The sequence below is a fragment of the Protopterus annectens genome, chromosome 1.part2 (assembly GCF_019279795.1).
Source record: "Protopterus annectens isolate FY-2018-M chromosome 1.part2, PAN1.0, whole genome shotgun sequence".
Lineage (NCBI taxonomy): Eukaryota > Metazoa > Chordata > Ceratodontiformes > Protopteridae > Protopterus > Protopterus annectens.
Genome location: NC_056727.1, coordinates 250858697 through 250880783, shown reverse-complemented (window position 1 = coordinate 250880783; position 22087 = coordinate 250858697).

Genomic DNA, 22087 nt, shown 5'->3' with positions numbered 1-22087 from the left:
AACATTTTAAGAATAATAATTTGAGAGTCTTTAAAAATTATACAAAAAAACAAATACAGTTTAAATAATTATACCAAATTAGACATAATATGAAAACATTGGTTAAGAAGAGATACAAGTTATATGACAATAATTTAATAGTTACAGAAATTCTAGTCAATTTATATAGAAATTAAAGGTAAGTTAGTATAATACAAGCAGGAACTGCAGAACAAAGTGAGAGAAAAGCAGTCTTACAGTATATTTAGAGATAAAGTCAGGGGAGAGAAATTGATGGAAGTAAGGAAGTGAATGAAGAAGGGAGAGTAAAGAGATCTAAGGTTTGAATAGGTATTTGTCCACAATTAGGGATATAGTTTATCATGAACAAAGCCAACTTTTGTCTAGGAAGTCTTTCAAAATGGTTTTGAAGGATGGGAAGGAGAGTATTGACCTGAGGCTAGAGATAAGGAGTTCCAGGCCTTAGCAACATGGTACAAGTACAGACAATGCCCAGCAGATTTGATAGATTTGCCACTAGACAGGAGTTTTTGGTCACTGGGTCATAATGGCCAACTAGGAGCATAATTGTGTAGAATGTTATTTAGTGCGGGACAAACAGATGGATTCTGTATAGTTTTATAGATGGAAAGAAGCCATGTATATGTTACATGATGGTGTAGTTTTAACCAGTTTAGACCTTTCTTAGAAACAGTGTTATACAGTGGTGAGTCCTGAAAGGGGTATTTGCTGCCAGTTTTGCAACTTTGGTCATTGGGTCATAATGGACAACTAGAAACATAATTGTGTAGAATCTTATTTAGTGCTGGACAAACTGATGGATTCTGTATAGTTTTATAGGTGGAAAAAAGCCATGTATATGTTACTTGATGGGGTAGTTTTAACCAGTTTAGACCTTTTAGAAACAGTGTTATACAGTGGTGGATCCTGAAAGGGGTATTTGCTGCCAGTTTTGCAAGTTTGTTATAGCATTGTTCAAGTTTTGATTTTTAAGATGCTTGAAAGTTACTAAAGATGGGGTCACCAAGTAGCAGTGGAAGGATGAGATAAGTAGTGGCAAGTGTAGCTTTAGTTGTGTCAATGAGAACATTTTTGGATCTGTAAAGCATCACTAGATTGTGATGAGTTTTTCTTATGCAATTTTGCATATGCAGGCCGAATTTAAGATTATCATCCACTATCATCCCTAATAATTTGTTATGAGAAGTGACTTCAATGGTTGTATTATCAAGGCATAGAACTTTACATTTTTTTTCATGGGAGAGAGATTTGGGGAAAAAAGTAATAGATTTTTTTTTTTTAGGTTTAATTATGAGTTGTGAGCTACAAAGCCATTTTCAATTCACGTTAACGCTTCCTGAGTAATTTTTTGGAGGTGTGCCATGTTGTCAGATGTGCAAATGAGTGTGGAATTGTCTGCATACTGTCTTTGGGAGGCCTTTTGTATGTATGTATGTATGTATGTATGTATGTGTGGAGGGTGTTAGTGAGAATGTGAAAGAGGAGGGGACCAAGGATAGAGCCTGTGGTACACTGGTGGTGACTTGGAGGTATGTAGAGAGGTTGAAGTGCCACTTTACTGACTAATACCGATTGGACAGGTAGTTTTTGAACCAGAGAAGAGTAGGCTGAGAGAAACCTAATGAAAACATTTGAAGTAGAAATTTTCTGTGACAAACTGTGTCAAAGACTTTAGACAGTTCTAGAAAGAATGAGGAGACTAGTTTGCTGTTATCTCTAGCTTTATTGATAGTATCTATATTGGTTAGAAGTGCAGTGTTAGTACTAAAGGAAGGACAGAAGCCATGTTGTGTGGAGGAAAGGAGTTCTTCCTGCAGGTGATAGTTTAGCAGTTGTTTTTGAATACATTTTTCAAGTATTTTGGAAAGGAGGGATAATATTGCTATAGGTCCAAAGTTAGTAATCTATGTCAAATGTCCTCCTTTGTGCAGAGGGATAATGTGTGACATTTTCCAGAGACAGGAATGTGGGATTCCTGGAATGCCCTCTTTATAAGGATTGAGACAGGGTAGGCAATGCTGTTGGATGCTATTTTAAAGTATTCACTTGAAAGGTTATCAGCTAAAGAAAAGCATGGTTTGAGATTGTTTAAGAATAGTTTTATATAGGATGTGGTCACAGGTTTGGAGGCGAAAGTGGATTTGGTGATACATTGCTGCTGGGCAGGGTTAGGATTAGATGCTGGGAAATCCTTGGTTAGAGATGCTATACAATCTATAAAATAAGAGTTGAACTGTATTGCAGTTTCAAGTGATGAGTTATTGGGACAGGGGTTAGGGTTGAATTTACGGCCAGGATGCAAGATTTCTTTAATGGCTGAGCAGAATTTTTTATGGTTGTGTTTATCATTATTCTGAAAGTTAATATAGTATAGTTTTTGTCTTCATTAATTTGCTTTTTAGTAGAAATGCAAAGCGTTCTTGACATTTTCAAGATATTTTGGTGTTTTATATGCTTGACATTCTTTCTATGCTTTGTCTCTATCCTACATTAGTATTCTCTTTCTGGATGGACAAATTGCATTATTTGTTTTTTAGTCTCTCTTCCTTCTAGTAGGTCCAAGGCTATTTAGGATATGCAGGAATATATCCCCCCTGGGTAAAACTTGTATAAAACCTTTAATCTAGTCTGGTTTAAATGAACATATAGTGATAGATACTGATCTTATTTTTAATAGATATTATGCCCCCGAATTTACATAAATGTCTGTAATGCTGGAGTACATGTACTGTATAAAACATAGCATTGTAATATGCATATCCATCCAGGTTATGTCTGAAAATTTTTCAGAGAGAAGTCCACCTATGCAATTAACAAATAACTGCAAGCATGCATAAATAAATACATAAATATCTAGATAGATAGATAGATAGATATGAAAGTAAAACTATTTGGCATCTTAGATGTAAGGGCTATAACTTTATACAGGAATAATGTTTAGTATACTTTTTTCTATATTTTCTTCATGATTACTTTATCTGTAGTTATTTACCACATTGCAAACTTCTACTCTGTGTAATAAAATTTCATACTTATTTGTTATCCTTTAATGATGCACTTATATTTATAGGTGATTAGTAGTCTTAAAACCTAGGAGAACTTTTTAAGCCTAGGTAAGCTTCCTAAAGCTGAGGATGAAACCCTGTACCCTATGTCTGCAGGGTAAATACCTTAATCATTATGCCAAACCCCCAATGCAAAAATGGATCATTCCAAATAAAACTCAATCCCACAATCCCTGATTAAGGAGGCCAGTGCCTTATTCATTAGGCCACTGGGGCCTGACTAAGAAGCTTTACTTGTATCACGATTGTATCATCTCAGATGGCACTCAAACCCACAATCCTTAGCTTAGGAGGCTAATGCCTTATTCATTAATCCACTGGGGCCTGACAAAATTAGTCTAATTACTTGGTGTGGAACAGAACCCACCACCTTCAGTACTAAAGATTAGTGTGGTACCCATTGAGCTACTGAGACCGAGAATAATTTTACACTCTCTTATGCTTCATCATCTGCATGCTTTATTGACAAAAGCACTAAGATATTAACAGATATGCTGTCTTATTCTTGTAATACATGATTTGTATTCATGTTAGACTTTGAGTTTTCATCTCTGTACTCAGCTAATGTTTTTATATGGTTACTTGTGCATGTTGTATTTATGTATTTTGCCTTGTGTCTATACCATTGCCATAGTTTAAAAGAGACTTTGGACCACTAGATGTGATGCATATAGGGACGGGTCCCATTTAAACAGTGGCCCAGGCACATAAGGAGATAGCTAGGGTTGCCAGTTTTGAAAGATGTAAAAAAAATAAACAAAAGACACACCACATTCTCTACACATCTGCTTATATTGCATTTTGCTCTGCCTTTGTCTTTCACCTGCTGTCCCTCTCATTACACCAATTTTATGATATAACTGGGTAAGTCAGCTCTTCACTGTGGGTTCTGGAAGTCATTTTTGCTAAGGATTGTCAGACACAATCACAACACAATGAAGTGAGGCTTGAACAAACAATGGGTTCAAGAAATGGCAACTTTATAAACTCCAGTATGTTGTTTAGTGTACCAAAAAAGAAACTCATTTCTAAGCTACTGCATTAGCATTCAGTTTTGCAGACAGTCCAGGAAACAACCTGGATAGGTGGCAACACTACAGACAGCTGGAAGGGTTAAGGAGTGAAGCAGCCAATGCCTATTTGGGAACAGTGGTGGCATAGTCCACAATGGCATGTTAGAAGGTACCCTTACTGAAAGAGGGCAAAGTGCAGGACCTTGTTCAAGAACCAGGCATGTAGTTCTTGTCAAGCAACATGTAACATTGTTGCCATAATCAGGGCATGCACTGCACACAGCATGTTTACTTTAAACAGCGTGTATTTCAAGGTATACATCAGCTGCTAAAAGGGAAATGGGGGATAGGCTTAAAACAAAGAAAATCCCTGATGGTACCTGAATGCTGGTTTTCCATGATCATTTCTTGCCTATGAGAAATGAATGAGCTAGTGGAGTTAATTGGGGAGGCTGACAGTTCGCAGGTAGTGGTACATCCATCCTCTCATATTTGTCAAGTAGGATAGTGATGAATCTTTCTTATAGTTTGTGTTTTAGTTGTTAAGGTTGGTCCAGTACACACAGGCCTACAACATTTTTTACTCTTAAGCCATTTGTACATTTCACTTCTCCAGTTTAACATAAGGACACCAAGAAAGGTAGATGCTTGTTGTAGGATTATTCCATTACACTAAGGCTATCTTGTACCAAAGCAGCTGAGAAAGGACCACGTATATAACCTCCACCCAACAAGATTCATGTATGAGTTTTTAACAATGTTTGTAGAGTCTTCTACCTTAGACTGAAACTACCACTTGTATTTGTCATCATCAGTAAACATGTATTAGAGAGTGACTGCTTCATCTTCTACGATCCTCCTTTGGCCATGTTTATCACTTCTGAATTGCTGATAGTTTCATAGCAGCCAAAGTTAAAGTGATGTCTGCTTTGAACCAAAACCTCGAACATCATTATGATATCAGGATTAGAAGTCTAAGCTGCAGCTTTGAAATAGTCAGACATTTTGCAGGTGCTTTTCTAATTTAGATAGGCAATACTTAATCAATGGTTCCAGCTTTAGGGGGTTGTTGACTCCTTAAGCTTTAGACACAAATGGGAGCCTGTCCTAGGATTTGTTTTAGTATCACTTTATGGTAACAGTAATATTCCTCTGGGATTGCAGGAGTAGACTCAGGGCTTATTTAACAGTAATCCTATGGCCAGTATGTAGACTGATGTCTGTAACGTTTATATCAAGCAGTAGATAGGGAATATCACCCCACAGTTTGGGTTGCACAGTGATTATTCTATATAAATATTGTAAGATTTGCTGGTTTCTCCCTTTAGATGCCCATTGATTCAGCAGACAAAGTTAGCCAGTCAAAACTCAGTCAACCAAGTAGCATAACAACCATGAGAAATGAAGATAAAACAAACATAATCTGAGCCATTTTAGGATATGCTAAAGAAAGAATATTTTGAGAATGTATATGAAACATTATTCAGGTTACATAATGACAATAATTCACTGGGACATCTGGTCTTATGATTTAAAAATGTAACACTGTAATTTTATTAAATCCAGTACTTTGTCTGGGCCTCCAGTGTCACAGAATCAAGCTGTTTCCTAAACTGACTTTACTAACTTTTTCTATATTAAGTTCATTTGCTAGTGGTTTGAGTGCTAGACAAGCAGAAAGCCAGCATTAAGTTAAAAAGAACATTTTTATCCCACCTTGATCCTAAGACCTTCAAGGCATTTAATTTATGCCAATTCATGCTAGACTATTCTTACAAGAGTTGTTGTGTTTAATATTACAGTATGAGGGTCAGGAATGTCATCTCACTTTTAGGAAGGAGCCATGTCTTGTACAGGAAGTTGAAAAGTGCCAGCTAGATTTAGTTGGTCTTACCTCTACAAACAATACTGGTTATACAAACAAACATTGTTTTAACAGCTATGTTCTCTCCCCTACTCTACAACTGACCCTTAGGAGACAGCCTCCCCAAAACTGAGGATACCTACAAGCCCCTGACTGGATGTTATTCATTTAAAGTTTCTGCCAGTAAACAGGAGGGTTAACCCAATCTGTGTGCAAGGTACAAAGAGGAAAGCTGTGTCTATTTGTCATGCAAATATATCAAACAACTACTCAGGGCCAGAGCACATCTAAGTAAAGTATCCAAATTTTAAATTAAAATCATCTCATGATTTCACTCTCCTTATCTGCACAGCTGCAGTCCCGTTTTCTGATCTAACATCCCACCTGACTACAAGTTGTGATTAACAGTTAATATTCCACCTCACCTCTCTGTTTGAATTTTAAATGTGCCTGCTTGTATTCGGTGGTCTTTTTCATTAGCTTGGGTGAGAGAGTGAGTGTGTGTGAGAGAGAGAGAGAGAGAGAGATTGATAGAAAGAGGGGGGATGATTTTGTAAAAACTAGCATAGTGAGCAAGCGTGGACATAGTTTAACTTTTTTTTTTTTTTGATTATAGTGTGATCGGTGACTAATCTTGCTGGACCCTGATGGACTAAAGAGTAAAAACTACTAGAGACGTACATGCAACTAGTCTTTAATTTGCTTGATTATATTACGAAGGTGAAAGTAATCAGTTCCAGCCATAACTCACTCAAACCACTATACTGCAATCCCCATTACTGACTCAAATTTCTGTTCTGAGGATTCCTCTCAATGTCTTTGCTCAAAAATTCAGACAAAGCCCCAAGATCAGGAACAATTTTTAAATAGTGTCCTAATTCACTTCAAAAAGTTGATTGAACAACAGATTTTGCATCAGCATTTGCTATCTGAACAATACGAAGTATGAAACTTTTATGTCTGGCATAATTTTTTGACTGTATCCATCAGTGATCCATCACAAAATAAAAAAAAATTAAAGAGGGACAGGACAATAATATGTGGAAATTCAGGGATGTTCTGCAAAATTAGTGACAGCTGAAAGGTATTATATACTGTAGACTCCTTGGCACCTTCTTCTAAGGTAGTTAAAATGGAGGACTGGGGAAGTTATCCTCTCTGGTAGCACCACTTTAGGTTTCCCTCTAGTGGTTTAGTTAGCCATCATAATGCTGTCCTACAATTACTCCTGAAAAAAGCATGTATCCAGGGTCAAAGTTTAATAAAAAACAAGGCACAAAACATTTTAGTCCAGTGGTAATGCTTCTTGAGATCTACACTATGTACTTAAAAGCAATCTGCTGCTCCTGTCAGTTCAGCATCCAAATGCTAAGCCAGAGGCTACTCCTGACTTTTCTCCATGCTGTCCTCATCCAATCACCTGTGTACTTCTGGTTTCCATTCTCTAAACCTGATTTGTCTCAATACAACAATTGCAGCTAGTGAGGAAAAGCCAGAAGGTGCTTGTAAGGAACTAGCTCCACTTTAGCAGTTAGTATCAGCAGAGGGGAAGCCTTAACTATGTGGATTTCTTCCCTTAGCAACTATCCAGCATGGAGCCAATTACCCAGAATGCAGCAGCAAGTCATAATTTGGCTTCTTATGATATGTTCTGTTGTCTTACTGTTTTGGGAAAAAGTGTGAGTTTAATGTAAAACCTAATAAAATGGGAGAGAGAAAGTGAGAGAGAGAGAAAAGGTAATTGAAAAATTGTGGTACTTTAATTTAATATGTAAGTCTATAGCATTTCTATTACAGCATTGTATAAATATGTGTGTGTGTGTGTGCATGTGTGTGTGTGTGTGTGTGTGTGTGTGTGTGTGTGTGTGTGTGTGTGTGTGTGTGTGTGTGTGTGTGCGCATGCACGCATGTATGTATGTATGTGTATATGTGTGTATCTGTACATGTTTAATAGGTTGAGCACTGCTGTTTGTCTTGGTGGTGGTGGTGGTGGTGGTGGTGGCAGTGGAGAGATGGTTGCCTTGATAGTTGCAGATTCTCTGGTGACAGAGAAAGTATATTGTGTGTAAAAGATGACAGTAGAAAAACATGACATCTTGATTCAGGTATGTGTTGGAGAGTGCCAACTAATGCTACAGCCTGCACCTGTACAGAATTGGTGGGCCAACAGATAAAGTGCTAGGTTCTTTGATCAAAGTATAATTACCATTTGAGGCAAACCTGTTCAGTAGATTGACAACTTTGAAACATGTAGTGTGCAGGGAAGTCAGGTTTGTCACTGGCTGAAGGCATACAAACTGAAAGACTTACTTACACAATTCTGTAATTTATGTTCTTACTTTTGTTGAGTTTTTACAGCTACCTGTATAAAGGTTAGCAGAAGATTCCCCAAATTAGCAATATAAATTAGAGTAATTCAGGGAAAAAAATAAAAGCGGTCATACAGGTTCCTGAGTTGTGTAATTTGCCTGTGAATTCACAATCCAGACATTTTGGAGGGGAAAGGTTAATAATATGGTTCTTTGAGTCTATCAAATTGGATTTTGGCAGGAAACAAAGGCTGTAAAATAAGGTAATATGCAATACTTTCCTTATCTGTGATAGAATAGCCCCATGATGGCCAAATGGCCATTTTGGGATAGTATATATTAAATGTATTAAAAAGCATGTACAATGATGTGCTAATATATCACAGAATACAAAGACACATTAAAAACATTGGAGTTTCAAGATTGATTTTTTTCCCCAATAAATATTATTCAACAGTTTGTAATTAGCAGCTGACCATTTCTATCTCACTTGTAATGTTTTCACCAGCATTACAGCATTTTTGATCGAAAACAGTTGTTATAGAATGCATTTTTGATATAGAGCATATAATGATAATGTAGTGTGATTCAGTTTTCCTGTATTCTAAGTTAACTAAAATGTTTGGCGTTTCAAGGCAGAGTTTTCCTTTAATGGCCAGTGAATGATAATTAAATAACAGTGACACTGTTTTGCTATGCATCATGCAAATGTGGTTACTTTAGTAGTTTTGATAGAAAGCATTTCTTTAACTGACTGCATTTTTGAAATGCATCATATTTTGATAGTGCAATGTAACTTTAACATTTCGTGCTGTAAGTTAAGGAAAATGGAATAAAAGGTTTCAAGATGGAGTTTTTCTTTAAATGCCACTGAAAAATGAGACTGTGCCCAGGATTCAGTAAACTCCATGTAGGAATAGTGTTATTCCTACATGGAGTGAATAGTGTCTGTGTTTGCATACCCCTTTCAGCAGCACACCTTACATATTAATGAAGGTGCACTACTGAGATGGCTCCGCGAACATGGATTCTGAATGAGTGCAGGGGGCGTGTTACAGTGTCTGCAGATCTGTAACACGCCCCCTGCACTGACAAAGTGCCGTACGGCACTTTACAAATGAAAACAGTGTCTGCAGACACTGAAATACTTTAACAGCAACACAAATATATACAGACGGTGTGTGACAGGTACTGTCACCCCCCCCCCCCGCAATGTGAAAGTGCCGTGCGGCACTTTACATTACATAACAGTGTTTGCGGACACTGAAATTAAGAATGGCAAGTGAAATCAATGCAAGGGGTGTGTGACGGTTACTGTGACACACCCCTTGTATTGTGAAAGTGCTGTACGGTACTTTAAATCATACATCTCAACTGTACAGATTTTCGCAGAATGTCAGGATGGTTGCCTCATAGTTTTGGTCTGTCCCCCATAAAATTACTGGTTTTCTGGCAAATCACTGAAAATTGAAGTCCCTAAATAATAAAATCATTTGAGTTACAGACTTCATATCATTCAGAAAATACATGCTAATACAAAACTGGACATTCTAGGTAACAGTTTCTAAATATTGCTCTTACAAACTTAGAAAGCTGAAAGAATGACAGGTCTTGTATTAGCATGGATTTTCTGAAAAGTATGATGTGAGAAACTCAAATGTTCCTCAATATTTTATAACTGCAGTCTTTAATGATTTGTCACTGATTTGCCAGGGAAACATAATCCTATGACAAACGGACCAGGAATATGAGGTACAAATCTGGACAGCATGCAAAAATCTGTACAGTTGAGAGGCTTATGAATGTGAACTCACATCATGTAGGGGGTGTGTCACAGTATCTGTAACACACCCACTGCATTGTAAAAGTGCTTTACAGCACTAAAACAAGAAAGAAAGTGTCCACGGACACTTATCTAATAAGGTGAAAGTTAACAGTTTACATTAAAATTAATGTTTAATTTTTCTTTTCTTATTTTTCCTGAAAGTTTAAGCCTAGCTGAGCAGGTTTGCAGGGGGCGGCGCCTTGCCAGGAGTGCACTAAGCTAACAGAGCTGTCCAAATTTCAGCTATAGAAGAAGCTACATCCAAATGTATAGCTAAAATTTGGATAGCTCTGTTAGCTTAGTGGTTAGAGTCACGGCTTGGCATGGTAGTAGGTTCATGGCTTGAATACCAAGAGAGGACATTTAGCTTTTACATCAGAAAGCAGTTTTATATATTTATTTTATTTTATTTAATGATATAGTAATTAATATTTGTTAACCAGGATAGTGTAGGCGGTCCAAATTCCCAGTGTCAGTGTAGATATAAGGTGAAAACCGCCATTTAAACATGTGTCCCATACAGTACAATCACACCCCAAGGTAATGTAATAAAAGCACATGGGGGAGGTCATGTAAATTATACAGTGACTAGTCATTGATATTCCAAAATGAGCACGGTGATTGTTCAGCCCAATCAGTGTGCACATTGTAAATCCTAGAATATACCAATGGAAAAAATGTCCAGTTGCCCTGAATCTATTCCATTGCCATATACTTCAATTTTATATATTTTTTTTAACAAAAAAAAAAAACGTAATTCGGACTCTGGACATAGAGAGACAGGACAGAAAAACTACTAGGTAAATCAGGTACGTTATTCAAAACTAAAGACATGTACCTGATTTTCTTTGTATTTTCTCCATTCTCTCACTCTCCTACCCCTAAACTGTCCAACATTTTATTTTTGTATATAAAAAAAAATAGAAAACAAAAATGGAACAATGGAGGCATTCTTTTCTGCATTGCTTCCTTTGCAAAGCACTGATGTACTGGGTATGCATGGGCAGTAAATCAGAAAAATCCCTCAGATACTGGAAAAAATGTGGAAGGACAGCATGGTGCTAGTATATAAGAACATTTATTTAAGAAATTTGAATATTCTTTCTTAAATAATGTCATTGTATAACAGAAATAACCAACCCTGTGGTTGTGGTATATTAGGATTTAGCCACAGTTGCCTTTATTTAATCAAGAGGGTGAAGCCCTCATGATTAAACCACAACAAACATGGGTAAATCTTAATATACCACACAGACAATGTCAGTTATTGCTTAAGTGAAATATATACACTTAATAATAATGAACAGTAATGAGTAATTAATATTCAATTCTGCCTTCTTTTTTAAATGAAAATGTTTGTTTGCCCTTAGCTAAGTTTTGTTAAGCACTGCTAAGCTAAGCTAAGCAATGCTTAAACAGGATTGTCTGAGCAATACTTAGCAGTGCTCAGCTCTGCTTAGCTGGATTGAGCATTGCTAAGAAGTCCCATTCTAGGTAGTATTCAGCTCAGCTCAGTGGATTTACACACTGCTAAGTACTGCTCAGCATTTTTGAAAATTGTCCAATGACAGCAAAGAGTGGGAATATGGCCTTATTTAAACCGCACAGGCAGGAATACTGGCAGGGAAGTGATGAGGTTAAAACTACCAATGTAATAATTGCAAAAAACCCAAAGGAAATGCTGCTAAATTCTAAGAATCTAAATGTGAAACTGCACTCATTGCAAACAGTTTTAACCATGGAAAATGCTGACATCTGAGCAGTCAAAGAAACCTGGTTCAAAGCTGTGGAGAGCACCCTAGCCATACCTGGTTGCTCACCTTATCATACATTTAGACCCCAAACTGTAGGTAGTAAAGCCAAAGGAGGTGGTGTTTCAATATATATTAAAAACATACTCACCTCTAGGCTGGTAAAACTGTATGACACACAGGAGTCACTCCAGGTGCAGTTAACCATTGACAAGACGCCTATACAAATCATGGCTAGCTACCGGCCCCCAGATCTGACCCAAGATGCCCAAACTGCCTATCTAGACTGCTTTGAATCTATCCAGATTCAACCTTTTACCCTGATCCTGGGTGACTTTAACTACCCAAACATAGACTGGAAGTACTACTCATGCCAGAGCACAAATGACTAGAGTTCCTAGATTTTGTCAATGCAAATTCTTTGGAACAGCTAGACGATACCACCACAAGAGGTGATAATGTCTTGGACTTGGTATTAATCAACATGAGTAACCACTGCAACATCCCTGCAGTATCATCCTCCCTTGTAAGATCAGACAATAAAGCGGTCATGTTTGAAGTCACCATCTCCCTTGACCCCCCTCTAGCTAGGGTCAAACAAAAAAAAGTTTCCAAAGCTGATTACAGCCTCTTGAGGAATGGTATAAACAGCTTTGCAGCCATTCCTCTTCTCTAGGAAATGGCATCAGTATGCAAAACTATACCAAATTACTATATGAACATTTATATAGATGCATGAAATCAGGAATACCCGACAGGACTAAATCATCCTCCGCAAGGAAGAATAAACCTGTCTGGTGGACATCTGCAATAAATAAACTGTATAACAAAAGAAAAAAGTGCTGCCCAGGACCAAGAAGGAGCAGGTCCCCAATTGAAAGCAATCTCTCCTTAACCTAAACAAGCATGTAAGAGCACTAGTGAAATCCTCCAAAGCAAACTTCGAGTCCAGATTGGCCACATCTACTAGAGACAATCATAAGGCCTTCTTCACATATGTCCATAATCTCAAAGGTAGCACCCAGATCTGTTTAGAACTGGTGGTCAAGGACACCACCTATACAAATGCCGTAGATTTAGCAAACCTGCTGACTGACAGATTCAGTGAAAATTTCACCATTCAGTCCCCTCCATCAGTCAATCAGGACATTCCCTGCACCTGCCTCCATCCCCTTATATCTAGGGATCAGGCCATCACTGCTCTCTCCAAAATATTCAGCCTCCATGGGACACAATAATGTCCCAGGCTGCATCTTACATGAACTCAGGCAGGAACTTGCAGCAGCATTAGGCATGCTATTCAAACAAAGCCTGACTACTGACTTTGTCCCAGCTGAATGGAGGACAGCCACTGTCATCCCTGTACACAAAGGTGGAGTGTCCACCAATCTGAGAAACTATAGACCCATCAGTCTAACTAATCTGATCTGCAAGGCCATGGAATGGATTATCATTGACCTCTTTAACAAGGACATTGTCAACCTCCAAACATTTGATCCCACACAGTTTGGCTTTGTGAAGGGAAGGTCATGTCTGTTACAGTTAGTCGACGCAATGTAAGGGAATGGATATAGTACCAGACATTCATGTACCATTACTGTGTCCTCGGGGGTCTGGCATGTCACAGACACATTCCTCAAACTCTGTGGACAACCATTATGTATTGTCCACCTGGTGTGTGGGAATACACATTTGTCTGGCAGGGCGGTCTACATCTATCAGGCACATGTACCCATTTTGCAAACATCTAGGTACTGCTGATATCAAGCACCTATGAGGAGGTCACCCTACGCCACATAGGCACCACTGTCTGTCATTGTGTACCCCAGATGTTCCTGAAATGTCCACATACACCTGTAGTAGCACTCGCCTATTTGTCGGATGTAAACTGGATGACATGTTATAGTAATGTTACCCATAGGGGACACCCAGCTGTTGATGGCAGTGATGTCTGTGGACATATAACAACACAGTCTGTCACAGCAGTCAGGCTATGTCTGGTTGTCCTGTTACCATCTCAGGTTACTAGGCTATGGGCCGTGAGCATGCATATGCCTAGCCCACATGTTAGTATATGCATATGCAAGGCAGCAGCTGATGTTCTCATCCAACAGGGACACAGGTGGTATCCCAAGGGTGTATGGGCTGTTACCCATCCAGATGACCAGGTTATGCCTACAAAGGTTAGGTAGCTACCCTGCCTGATGTGGACAGGGTGCCCATTCCATCGCAAGTTGCTTGTGTGCGACACACATGTGAGCTGTCTACAAGGCAGTCTAGGTCACTCACTGGGTTGAGTGTGTGTGTGTGCGTGTGGCGTGTGTGTGTGTGTGTGTGTGTGTGTGTGTGTGTGTGTGTGTGTGTGTGTGTGTGTGTGTGTGTGTGTGTGTGTGTGTGTGTGTGTGTGTGTGTGTGTGTGTGTGTGTGTGTGTGTTTGGGTGTGTTGTTACCACAGTGGAGCATGGCTTGCAGTTGTGCAGCAGTGATAGCAATGCGGGGTCTGTGATTGCCGTGCATGACACAGTGATATACCTCCTGAGGAGTATGTATGACACCGGGTAGATGGTTGGCATTATAGCCTAATACCAAGACAGGCCAGTCAGCATCTACATTGGAAAGCATGTTTATATTAATGTTAATTTTACATTTTTATATTAATGTTACTTTTATTTACTGATATAATTATTGACATTTGCAAGAAACAAATGCCAGACATCAAAAAATATAAACCGGATGCATTTAATGTTCATCAAAATGTCAAGTTTAAGCATAGCTGAGCAGTTTTGGACAGGGTGGTGTGGTGCTCAGCAATGCTTAAATGAAATATGAGGTATATACAGCAGTCTAACAGTAGATCCTTACAGGCTAAATAGTTTGGGCACCAGCACTTGTACATTAGGTGCAAGGGTAGAATCGTGACCATTCGGCTTTTTACACGTTATAGAGAAATGCTGTAAATGTTTTTATTTGTTTTGTATATATTACACTATGTTAACTGTAGTGGTCCAGTTTGACCAGAAACCCATTTGCAGTGGAGACCTGAGTATAAAAGCCCCAGTTGCATACAAGTGTCCAAAACTATTACAGTTAAGGAACAGATAACGTAGTTAAATGCATAAGTTTAGGACATATAATAAAATAGATGAACCTAAGAATGAAGTAACATTACTGAACAATAAGTTACAATACTGTTGTATATATCTAATCAGTAATTAGCTTCCTATGCAAAGATAAGTCCAGCAACAAAATAACCAGAGCTGGCAAGTCTCAAATCCAGGATGCTCTGCACCAAAGTTTGAGCATTGCACCAGTATGCTGTCAGCTGTGTACATTTAGTGTTTATTTTAAAGTATATCATGCAGTGCGGTGATGAAATATTAGGTAAAAAATATCCCCCTACCAAGTACTGAACCCAGGGCCCACTACATCAAAGTCAGAACAACACACCACTTGGCCAAATCAGCTGTGGGTATTTAGTGTTTATTTTTAAATTATAACTTGCAGGACAATGATGTAGCATTAGGGGAACAGCTACACCCCTACCAAGTATTAACTCCAGGACCCTGTGAACCAGAGTCAGAGCAACACACCACTAGGACAACTAAGCTGTAGGGAATTACCCCCATTCCCGTACATATATCATAAGTCACAGTGCTGTAACAATAGGGATAATATACACCTCTGCCAAATATAGAAACCTGAAACATCTGAACCAAAGCTCAATGCAATACACCAGTAGGACATCACACCTCTGGGGAATTAGTGGTGTTTGTACCAAGATAACCCAATTCCTAGTGACACAAATTCCACATATAATGACATAAATGACAGCTTACTTGGGCCTGTGATGCATACACTGACCCGGTACACAGTCAAATAAATGCTGCTGGATTTATGGGATGCCTACAATATCAGGTACACCTGACAACTGCGCAAACTGTTGCAGAATGTCCACAGGTGTGTCACATACTTATGGCATGGTTGTCACCAAACTTATTCTGTGTGCTGAAGTTCTGGCAGGTCAGTGCAGATTAACCTTACAAACTCATGACAGATAGGTCAGTGTCACATGCCATAGACATCCAAACAAACATGTCCATGCCAATCCGCCAATCCTGTGTAATACACAGTATGTATGAACATATATCCTGCAAATACACCTCCCATAATAATGACTTAGCAGCTCTATCTGTTGCATTACTAGCAAAGTACCCCAAAAAAGCAAACCCCATTTCTCGGTCACCCATATCCCCCAGAACCTTTTTTTAAGTTTTTCTGTCTATTCCTTCTAGCATGTTGAGGGATCAGTTGCTAATATCCTCTCCTGCTCAGCTGGTGAACCTGGGAATATTGAGGCAATGTTACAATTGCCTCATGTACACAGACAACCCTCTCCTCCTCCCACAAAACACAAATACATGCGAGAGATGCAACTATACGGCCAAACTGGAGGCTGAGCTCTCTCAACATAGGACTGGCAAGACCAGACAGGAGGAGAAGGTAACCACACACACTATAGACCCAGTCTCACATAATACCATCACAACCTCAAATCATACACATAAACACACAAAGACATACTCGAGGCTCTGATCAAAAATCTACCAAAACAGCAGAGGCCACCAAAGCAGACACCCAAACAACTACCACCTCAGAACACAACACCTGCAACACATAGACTACACAGTCAGAGTGTCAAGCAGTCACAGCCCTTAAGGCCAAACACAATGCCAGACACACTAGTCATTGGTGACTCCATAGTCAGACACACTGACGTCCCGCTCACCAGACTGAGTAAGGAGAGGGTCACAGTAAGCTGCCTGTCGGGTGCTAGAATCCGCCACATAACGCATGCACTCAGGTCTCTCAACAGCAGGTACAAGTACGACTCAATCATTGTCCACGCTGGTGTAAGCGACCTGAGATGTACCTCCTTGCACTACATGAAAAGAGACATAGAGGAGCTCTCTGATTATGTAGCCCAAGCAGGTATGACCCTGACCTTGAGCAGTATCCTACCTTCACCAAGAATGATGCCACAATACAGAGATAAGATGATCAGCTTTAACAATTGGCTTAAACTCTGGTGTCATTCAAAGGGGATCCAATGTCTGTCTGCCTGGGATGACATGCTGGACAAGCCACGCTGCTTCGCAAGGGACGACTTGCACCTGTCACCCCTGGGATTCTGGATTTTGGCTAAGGCTCTTGCCACCCCCATAGTGCCTTTTTTAGGCAAGGCTCAAATTCTAAACCTACCACCCTAGAACACAACAAAGAAAAAAAACTAAGGGTAATGCTGCTCAATGCCAGAAGTATCAGCCTCAAGATGCACACACTCGAGGCCCTTCTCAGTATGGAGAACATCGATGTCTGTGCTGTGACAGAAACCTGGTTCAAGGCTCCTGAGAGCACCCCAGCACTATCAGGTTTTACCTCATATCATGCGTTCCGGCCCCAAAATCCGGACAATACCAGGAAAGGAGGGGGGGTATCCATATTCATCAAGGACACCCACACCTCAAGATTGGTGGCAACGCACGATGCATCAGAGACCATCCAGGTGCAATTAACCATAGGCAAGACTGCTCTGCAATTTGTAGCATGTTACAGGCCACCCTCGCAAACTCAGGAACCCCACATGGCCTTCCTGAAAACACTTGAGGGGATAAATGTATCTCCGAACACCATCATACTAGGTGACTTCAACTACCCTAATATAGACTGGGAACACTACTCAAGCCCAAACACTCTAGCCCAAAAGTTCCTGGAATTCATAAACTCAAATGCCATGGAACAACTAGTCACCATCCCTACAAGAGGAGAAAACATACTTGATCTCATCATCACGAACATGGGAGCACAATGTTCAACACTGGAAGTATACCCCTCACTGGTGAGATCAGATCACAAACTAATCTCGCTGGAGGTCCTCATCCCGCCCCCACCCGAAATGAAAAAGACCACAGTAAAGAACTTCTCGAAAGCTGACTTCACACTTCTAAAGACTAGTGTGGTCTCCTTTAAGGCCCCCGAGCCGGCGGTAAACATTACTCAAACCGCTGAATCACTTACAAATGCCTTCTACCAACACCTACAGGGCTGCATGGATCAGGCAATCCCAAGCAAAACAAAGACTCTTTGTACCAAAGGCAAGCGTCCAGTCTGGTGTACCCCAGCCATAAACAAACTCTACAACAAAAGGAGAAAGCTACTACAAGATAGAGCAAAATCCTTAAAAGGTAAGACACCGCTAATAACTATAAGTAAAAAGCTAAGAGCTCTCATAAAATCATCCAAAGCTAATTTTGAGAAAAAAATAGCTAAGAACTCTAAAGACAACCATAAGGCATTCTTTAGCTATGTCAGAAACCTAGGAGGAAACTCCCAGATATGCTCAGAATTAGTTCAAAATGATGTGAAGATTACTGATCCTACAGACATTGCCAACATACTGGCTGACAGGTTCAGTGCAAACTTCTCCCCCCCCCCAAAGGAGAGATATCTATACCAAATGATTGTAGCCTCCCAAACATCTCTAACGCCCAGGTGAGAACTGCTCTCTCCAAGGCAAAGAACACAGCATCCATGGGACCTGATGGTGTCCCCGGCTGTGTACTCCACGAACTCAACGAGGAATTAAACCCACAGTTAGGACAGCTGTTTAATCTTAGTCTCACCTCCGGATCACTCCAGGGAGTGGCGCACAGCGACTGTGGTCCCACTCCACAAAGGCGGTGCCTCCACCGACCCTGGAAATTACCGTCCCATTAGCTTGACAAGCCTTATCTGTAAAGCCATGGAGAGGATCATAATGGATCTCATAAATAAAGACATAGGGAATTTGCAGACTTTGGATCCAACCCAGTTTGGCTTTGTCAAAGGCAGATCATGCCTTTTAAACTTGGTTGACTTCTTCGAAACAGTCATCAAGGCCATTGACGAGGGAAAGGCAGTCTATACAGCCTACCTAGACCTGGCGAAGGCTTTCGATACAATACCCCACTCGGGTATCATAGAAAAACTCATCAACTTAAATGTAAACCCATACATTACAAGATGGGTTGCAAACTGGCTGAGTGACAGAACCCACAGGGTCAGAGTTGCTGGCGCCATGTCAGACTCAAAGCCTGTCACAAGTGGTATCCCACAGGGCTCAGTCCTGGGCCCACTCTTGTTTGGCATCTACTTTTCTGAAGTACAAGCAAACACAGGAGGGTTATGGCTGACAAAGTTTGCAGATGACTGCAAACTGGGCGCCGTAGTCGAAAACACATCTGACACAGATATCCTTCAGAAGGGTCTCACAGAAACGGATAACTGGTGCCAGAGCCATGGCTTAAAGTTAAATGCCAAGAAATGCATAGTCATACCCTTCGGGAAAAACAAGGTTACCCCTAGCTACCATATAGGTGGCAATCCCCTGATCACAGAAGAAGTTATCAGGGACCTGGGAACCCAGGTTGACAGTAGCCTTTCATTCGACACTCATATTGCTAAAGTAGTTAGGAAGACCTTCTACATTGCCCACCTTATCATGAAGGGATTCACATCTGGATCAAGGGAGGTCATGGTCTCCCTATACTCATCACTCATCAGACCAATGATTGAGTACAATGCCCCATTCGGAATGTATCTGACCCGACACTTGCAGCAGCTGGAGAGGCCACAAAAGTTCCTCACCAAAAGGATAAAGGGTCTCAAAAATCTGTCTTATGCTGCCCGACTAAAAGAACTCCAGTTATATTCAGTTGCTTACCGCTTGCTCAGAGGTGACCTGTGCCTGACATACAAGGCCATGTCAAACCCAGATTTGATGAGCATGCTTCATCTCAAAAAATCTAGATCCCTGAGAGCCACAAGGGCGGGAGACTTAAACCTCGACACGGTTATTAATAGGACGTGCTGGAGGGATAGATTCATCACCCAAAGACTCCCTATGCTGTGGAACAAAATCCCGGTTTATGTGAAGCAGAGCACCTCGCTGGCCTTGTTCAAGAGGAATCTTGACCAATGGATGGGAGATCGCAGATACACCCCAGGGGTTACCTCAGTGTCACTGCTCGACAGAGGCACAGCAAAATAATGGGCATAGTTTCTCCATACTAAAGGGGTGGCGTAAGCCACAAAACTATGGGCTAGGCTTGTAAATGCCCTCGGGCAGATAGCCTAGTATGAACCTATGAACCTATGTCTCACATCAGGACACCCACAGTCCAGTGTGTTGCACAATACTTACATGCTTGTCAATACAACATAGAAATAAATAAGCCCTGCAATGTCCAGCAGAAATGGTTGCTGATAACACAGTCACTGCCACCCACAGGAGCACATCAAAGGCCGTGAGGGTGGGATACGTGTCACAAATATGTATATGTGTCCTAAATGTCCCCTACCACTCACTGGATGACACTACTACTTAACATACATACCAGAGGCTCATACCACACCTGGACTGTTATGGGTACACACACCCTGGCCATGCTGTGACACAAGAGCTGATACTGCCCCCTCACTGACATATAAAACATGCAGTCCCCCAATGTCATCACACTCCCCATTAGGATTCCTGGCCAGAATCCAGTAGCTGTGACCTGCTACACATGCAACAGTCTGTCCAGCCAACTGCTACAGACCTAACATACCTCCCAAACACCTAGAGCAGGGCATCCACAACACAACCATACATAAAGTATTGGGGGGGTTCTCAAGTGACAGAGACACATGTCACAGTCTTCCCTTGCAAACATACACAGCTGATACACCAGCATCAACTGCATCAGCATGCACATCCAGATAGAAAGGATGTATGACACACACATCTGCCTGTCAGCTCACTGACTCCAACACACATTGTTAAACAGTACACCGATACAGAATCTGAAGGTCTGTTAAGAATGGACACACATAGCTTGAAGCACTGTGGAAATAACACATCAGTCCATGCACTGCACAGTATCTCTACATACCTTTTATGATGCTGTAGCTCACACACCTTGATAATATCCTAATCACAGGCCAGGAAAAGGGGGGAGGCCTACATGAAGCCCTTAATTATAGCGCTGTGTTGCCATGCCATTGGCTAATGATAATGTAACCCAGCTGTTCAAGATGCTAGTAGCAAGTGGGAGTCATTGATTGCTGCACAAGCAATCACACATTCCTGAGCATTACCTACAAAAGGTAAGCAGCTGCTTATGGTAAACAGCTCTAACAACTTCTTCTTGAAGACAGGCTGCCATTTCCTAGGAGACCACCCCTTGATTTCTTCCACAAAGGAGTATATCAGTATACCGGGTATGTCACACAATTACACATGGAATTGAATGCAGTTGTGGGGATGCAGTCATGGGATACAGGAATTTAAAAAGTAGGTTTCAACAACATTTACTGTAATGACATGTTGCTGTTATTCTGCTGTCCAGCACTTATGGCCATCACGTATGGCTCTGTCAGCACTGACATATATCACACCTCTGGCTCCTGAGTCACCACAGCAATGGTCAGTTCACACATCACTGATACTGGAATGTCTGTTGTACAATAGTGACAGTAAATAGTGGTCGATACAGCTGGCATATCACATCATGTACTGTCAGTGAGCCCCTCTCAGTGTCTGGATGTCATACAGGCTTGGTTCAAGGATTGCCCTGATGTCCATGAACATTCCAGAGGCACTCTTCCTAGGTCCCCGTGTACTCCACAGCTGTATCTCATTGCCTGACACCTATGGCAAGTATACCTGGTGACTCCCTGCTGCAGGACACCAGGTCATAGGCAGTTGTCCTGGGGAGACACTGGCTCAGACTCAGCAGCAGTAGGCACATAGGGGCCATACAATGTAAAGGAATAATTAAAGTAGCAGATATTAATGTACCATTGATATGTTCCTGGGGTGTGGCATGTCACACACACATTCCCCGAACACTGGGAACTACTGTCACGTATTGTCCAACTGCTGTGTTGAGGTACGCATTTGTCTGGCAGGGGGTCTACATCTATCAGGCACATGTACACATTCCACAGACATATGGGTACAGCATATGTTGGACACCTACAAGGAGGACACCCCACACCATATATGCAGTGCCCTCTGATATTGTGTAGCACAGATGTTGCTGGTATGTCCTCATGCACCTGTAGTAGCACTCACCTATTTGTTGGAAGTAGTCCGGATGACATGTTACTGTAATGTTGCCCATAAGGGACACAGAACAGTCGATGGCAGTAATGGGTGTG